Source organism: Sander lucioperca, chromosome 14, assembly GCF_008315115.2.
Source record: "Sander lucioperca isolate FBNREF2018 chromosome 14, SLUC_FBN_1.2, whole genome shotgun sequence".
Lineage (NCBI taxonomy): Eukaryota > Metazoa > Chordata > Actinopteri > Perciformes > Percidae > Sander > Sander lucioperca.
The window spans coordinates 14,639,978-14,646,444 of record NC_050186.1 but is presented as its reverse complement, the minus strand read 5'-3'; positions in this window follow the sequence as shown (position 1 = coordinate 14,646,444).

Genomic DNA, 6,467 nt, shown 5'->3' with positions numbered 1-6,467 from the left:
AAAGTTAAAGGTTTAAACATGTCGTTAGTAATTCAATTCAATTTTATTTACAGTATCAAATCATAACAAGAGTTATCTCAAGACATTTTACAGAAAGAGTAGGTCTAGACCACACTATAATTTACAAAGACCCAACAATTCCAGTAATTCCCCCAAGAGCAAGCATTTAGTGCGACAGTGGTGAGGAAAAACTTCCTTTTAGGGAGAAACCTTGGACAGACCCAGGCTCTTGGTAGGTGGTGTCTGACCGTGCCGGTTGGGGGTGTGTTTTCAATAGTATAGTATGCCATAAAAAGTCATAGTATATGCTTAAAAATAATATATGAATAAAAAAGTCATCGTCTGTTATGTCGAAAAGAGTCATAATATATATAGTATGCCGGAAAATACAAAGTCACAGTGTATATGTCGAAAAAAGTCAGTATAGTATGTCGAAAAATTCATTAAAAAAAGTCATAGTATGTCGCAAAAAGTCATATTATAGTATGTCGGAAAAAGTCATAGCATGTATGTCAAAAATTCCTACAAAAGGTTATAGTGTAATATAAAAGGTCTTTGTAAAGTATGTCAAAAAAAGTCAAAAAGTCCTATTATAGAAGCCCCCCCGTATTTTAAAGGCCCGCTTACAGAAGCCCACTGTGGAGGGTGGTTTAGGCCTGCCTGTTTTTCGGCATTACTACTGCGCCTGTAACGCCAGAGCATGGGTTTTCTGCAATCAGCCCACGGCTGGGGGTGTACAGGAGGGCGGACCCGGCCCTAGATGGCCTGAGATTGAGCTTAGTAGTGCTGTGTCACTTACTGGTGCCTCCTTGTCAGCCATTCTATTCTCAAATTCTGATTTTAAGATTAAATCGCTACGCAATAATTTCTTATTCTGCAACTCGATTAAAATTTTAAAGCAAATTAAGGGAATTCTGAACCTCCCAGATAAGTCAATTCATGCCCCCATATGTCAGAACCCCTGTTTCAAGCCTGGTTTGATGGATACTGTCTTTAAGCACTGGTCAGATAAAGGTTTAACTACTGTCAGGGATCTCTACATTGATAATCATTCTGCTTCTTTTGCCCAGCTCCAGGCTAAGTTCAAACTCCCTTCTAATCAATTTTTTCGTTATTTACAAATTAGGAATTTTGTCAAGCATTCTTTTTCTCACCTAGATGCGACCCCCATGCAACATGACTTTTTTGATATTATGACCAGACCTCCCACCTCCAAACATCTGATTTCTCGGTTTGTTAACCTCTTCGTGGTGGCAACCCCCTCTCTTCATATCAAAGAGGCGTGGATCAAGGACATCGGCAAAGTAATATCTGACGAGCTATGTGCGAAAGGGTTAAACAGGATAAAACCATGCTCTATTAATGCTCGACTTCAGCTCATTCAGTTTAAAGTAGTTCATAGGTTGCACTATTCCAAGACTAGACTGAACTAAATTTTTCCTGCTGTCTCCCCCACTTGTGATAAATGCAAATTAGCTGATGGAACTCTTGGGCATCTTTTCTGGTCCTGCTCTAAGCTCTCAAGGTTCTGGGTTGACATTTTCAGTTTGTACAGTGCTGTTTATAATAGACAACTGGTTCCTGACTGTCTCTTAGTGATACTGGGCTGTTCCAACGGCTCTTTGGCTCTTCCATCTGCTTTACAACAAGCCCTCATGTTTGGTATGACCATTGCAAAACGGGTTATCCTAAAGGAGTGGAAGTCAGCTTCCCCTCCTTGCTTCAAGAGGTGGCTATATGATATGGTTTCCTGTTTACACCTTGAAGAAATTCGGTTTTCCATGTCTAACTCTCAAGATAAGTTCAAGAAGATTTGGGGCCCTTTCATAGAATACATCAGGAAGGATAGACCACAAACTGGGACCTAAATGCACAGCACTGTTTTTTGTATTTTTTTAACTTTAGGACTTTGCCGCTCCCCTCTGGCTCAGGCCTCCTTGACTCAATCTGTATGAGTGGACTTTCTGGGACATCTGTTCAGTGAATCGACATGAATATTTATACTTTTTCTTTTCTATATAATGAGTAAGTGCTGGCTGTGTGTTTTTTTTTTTTTTAATTTTCTGGTTTTCTGTCTTTTGTTTTGTTTTTTTTTATTATGTGTGCCTGTATAGATAAAAATCTGCATAAATAAAAAAAAAAAAAGTCCTACTATAGTATGTCATAAAAAGTCATAAAAAAAAAATCATAGTATAGTATGTCGAAAAAAGTCATAGTATAGTATGTTGAAATGAATCACAAAAGTCATAGTATAGTGTTTCGAAAAAAGTAACAAAAAAGTCATAGTATAGCATATCGGAAAAAGTCATAGTATCGTATGTCAAAAAAATTGAGAAAAAACGTCATAGCATGTCGAAAAGTTTTTAAAGTCATAGTATCAGAAAGTGAGAAAAAAGTCATATTATAGTATGTCGAAAAAAAATTGAAAAAAGTCATCGTATATCAAAAAAAGTCATAGTATAGTATGTTGAAAAAAAATTGAAAAAAGTCACAGTATATCAAAAAAAGTCATAGTATAGTATGTCGAAAAAATATGAGGAAATAAGTTATAGTATAGCATGTCAAAAAAAGTAGAAAAAAGTCATCGTATATCAAAAAAAGTCATAGTATAGTATGTTGAAAAAAAATTGAAAAAAGTCACAGTATATCAAAAAAAGTCATAGTATAGTATGTCGAAAAAAGTTGAAAAAAAGTCATAGTATAGCATGTCGAAAAAATATGAGGAAATAAGTTATAGTATAGCATGTCAAAAAAAGTAGAAAAAAGTCATAGTAGCGTATATCGAAAAAAGTCATAGTATAGCATGTCGAAAAAAGTCATAGTATAGTATGCCGAAAAAATATGATGAAAAAAGTTATAGTATAGCATGTCAGAAAAAGTGAGAAAAAAGTCATATTATAGAATGTCGAAAAAAGTCATAGTATAGTATGCCGAAAAAATATGATGATAAAAGTTATAGTATAGCACAGGGGTGGCCAACCAGTTAGGTATAAAGAGCCACAAAAAAAAACGCACCATAGCAAAAAGCCACACAACACATGCACGTCCACACTACAACCGCAACAGTGTCTTCCAGATGTGATGACAGTCATAATACATAGCAGTTTTCATAGTTTTTTTTCTCACTTAGATTGACTCAGTGGGAAACCTGACAGTCTTTGTTATCCACAATCCTTTTCAGGTCTTGCTTGAACTCGGTTGTGGCCAATCGAAGCAACTCTCTCACTCATTTGTCACTAAAGGGGCTTTCAAACAATCGGATTCAGCAGTGAAAGGGTTAACGAGGAAGGTGATCTGTGGCCGCTGTTTTTCCTCAGGTTGCAGAATCTGTCCTCAAAACTCTGCTGCATTATTTTCCATTTTAAAATAATTGGCAAATGTATTGGCAGTATTGGCAGATGCATTCAAATGTGTTTTTTTTTTACTTATCTGAAATACTGTATGTTTCAGAAAAGTTAAAGACAACAATCAACCAATGACACAGCCCCCAGCCACACAGTAAGAGCCTCACAGGAGCAGGCAAAGAGCCGCATACGGCTCAAGAGCCACAGGTTCACCACCCCTGGTATAGCATGTCAGAAAAAGTGAGAAAAAAGTCATATTATAGAATGTCGAAAAAAGTCATAGTATAGTATGGCAAAAAAAGTTGAAAAAAAGTCATAGTATAGTGTGTCGAAAAAATTTAAAAAAGTCACAGTATAACAAAAAATGTCATATTACAGTATATCAAAAAGGTCATAGTATAATATGTCGAAAAAAGTTAGAAAAAAGTCATAGTATAGTATGTCGAAAAAGTCGAAAAAAGTCAGTATAGCATGTCGAAAGAAGTCATAGTATATTTTGTCGAAAAAATATGAGGAAAAAAGACATAGTATAGTATATCGAAAAAAATCATAGTATAGCATGTCGAAAAAGTCGAAAAAAGTTACAGTATAGTATGTTGAAAAACTCAAACGAAGTCATAGTATGGTATGTCGAAAAAAGTCATAGTATAGCATGTCGAAAAAATATGAGGAAAAAAGTTATAGTATAGCATGTCGAAAAAAGTCATGGTATAGTATGTCGAAAAAAGTAGAAACAAGTCATGGTATATTATATCAAAAAAAGTCATAGTATAGCATGTCGAAAAAAATCATAGTATAGAATGTCGAAAAAAGTCACAGTATAGAATGTCGAAAAAGTCATAGTATAGTATGTCAAAAATTAAAAGAAAGTCACAGTATATCAAAAAAAGTCATGGTATAGTATGTTGAAAAATGTCATAGTATAGCATGTCAAAAAAATATGAGGAAAAAAGTCATAGTATAGCATGTCAAAAAAAGTAGAAAAAAGTCATAGTATAGCATGTCAAAAAAACTTACAGTATAGTATGTCGAAAAAGTCAAAAAAGTCATAGTATAGTGTGTCGAAAAAAATTTAAAAAGTCACAGTATAACAAAAAATGTCATATTACAGTATGTCAAAAAAAGTCATAGTATAATATGTCGAAAAAAGTTAGAGAAAAGTCATAGTATAGTATGTCGAAAAAGTCAAAAAAAGTCATAGTATAGCATGTCGAAAGAAGTCATAGTATATTTTGTCGAAAAAAGTGAGAAAAAAGTCATGGCATAGTGTGTCGAAAAAAGTCGAAAAAAGTAATAGTATAGCATGTCGAAAAGAGTCATGGTATAGCATGTCGAAAAACTCGAAAAAAGTCACAGTATAGTATGTCGAAAAAGTCAAAAGAAGTCAGTATAGCATGTCGAAAGAAGTCATAGTATATTTTGTCGAAAAAATGAGGAAAAAAGACATAGTATAGTATATCGAAAAAAATCATAGTATAGCATGTCGAAAAAGTCGAAAAAAGTTACAGTATAGTATGTTGAAAAACTCAAACGAAGTCATAGTATGGTATGTCGAAAAAAGTCATAGTATAGTATGTCGAAAAAATATGAGGAAAAAAGTCATAGTATAGCATGTCGAAAAAATATGAGGAAAAAAGTTATAGTATAGCATGTCGAAAAAAGTCATGGTATAGTATGTCGAAAAAAGTAGAAACAAGTCATGGTATATTATATCAAAAAAAGTCATAGTATAGCATGTCGAAAAAAATCATAGTATAGAATGTCGAAAAAAGTCACAGTATAGAATGTCGAAAAAGTCATAGTATAGTATGTCAAAAATTAAAAGAAAGTCACAGTATATCAAAAAAAGTTATGGTATAGTATGTTGAAAAATGTCATAGTATGGCATGTCAAAAAAATATGAGGAAAAAAGTCATAGTATAGCATGTCAAAAAAAGTAGAAAAAAGTCATAGTATAGCATGTTGAAGAAAGTCATATTATAGTATGTCGAAAAAAGTCATAGTATAATATGTCGAAAAAAGTTAGAAAAAAGTCATAGTATAGTATGTCGAAAAAGTCGAAAAAAGTTATAGTATAGCATGTCGAAAGAAGTCATAGTATAGTTTGTCGAAAAAAGTGAGAAAAAAGTCATAGTATAGCATGTCGAAAAGAGTCATGGTATAGTATGTCGAAAAACTCGAAAAAAGTCACAGTATAGTATGTCGAAAAAGTCAAAAAAAGTCATATTATAGTATGTCGAAAAAAGGAGAAAAAAGTCATCGTATAGTATGTCGAAAAAAGGAGAAAAAAGTCATCGTATAGCACAGGGGTGGTGAACCTGTGGCTCTTGAGCCGTATGCGGCTCTTTGCCTGCTCCTGTGAGGCTCTTACTGTGTGGCTGGGGGATGTGTCATTGGTTGATTGTTGTCTTTAACTTTTCTGAAACATACAGTATTTCAGATAAGTAAAAAAAAAACACATTTGAATGCATCTGCCAATACTGCCAATACATTTGCCAATTATTTTAAAATGGAAAATAATGCAGCAGAGTTTTGAGGACAGATTCTGCAACCTGAGGAAAAACAGCGGCCACAGGTCACCTTCCTCGTTAACCCTTTCACTGCTGAATCCGATTGTTTGAAAGCCCCTTTAGTGACAGATGAGTGAGAGAGTTGCTTCGAGTGGCCACAACCGAGTTCAAGCAAGACCTGAAAAGGATTGTGGATAACAAAGACTGTCAGGTTTCCCACTGAGTCAATCTAAGTGAGAAAAAAAACTATGAAAACTGCTATGTATTATGACTGTCATCACATCTGGAAGACACTGTTGCGGTTGTAGTGTGGACGTGCATGTGTTGTGTGGCTTTTTGCTATGGTGCGTTTTTTTTTGTGGCTCTTTATACCTAACTGGTTGGCCACCCCTGGTGTAGTATGTTGAAAAAGTTTTTTTTTTTTTTAAAAATTAAAAGAAAGTCACAGTATATCAAAAAAAGTCATGGTATAGTATGTCTAAAAAAGTTATAGTATAGTATGTCAAAAAAAGTCAAAAAAAGTCACAATATAGTATGTCGAAATTTGTAGTATAGCAGTGAGAAAAAAGTCATATTATAGCATGGCAAAAAAAGTCATAGTATAGTATGTCGA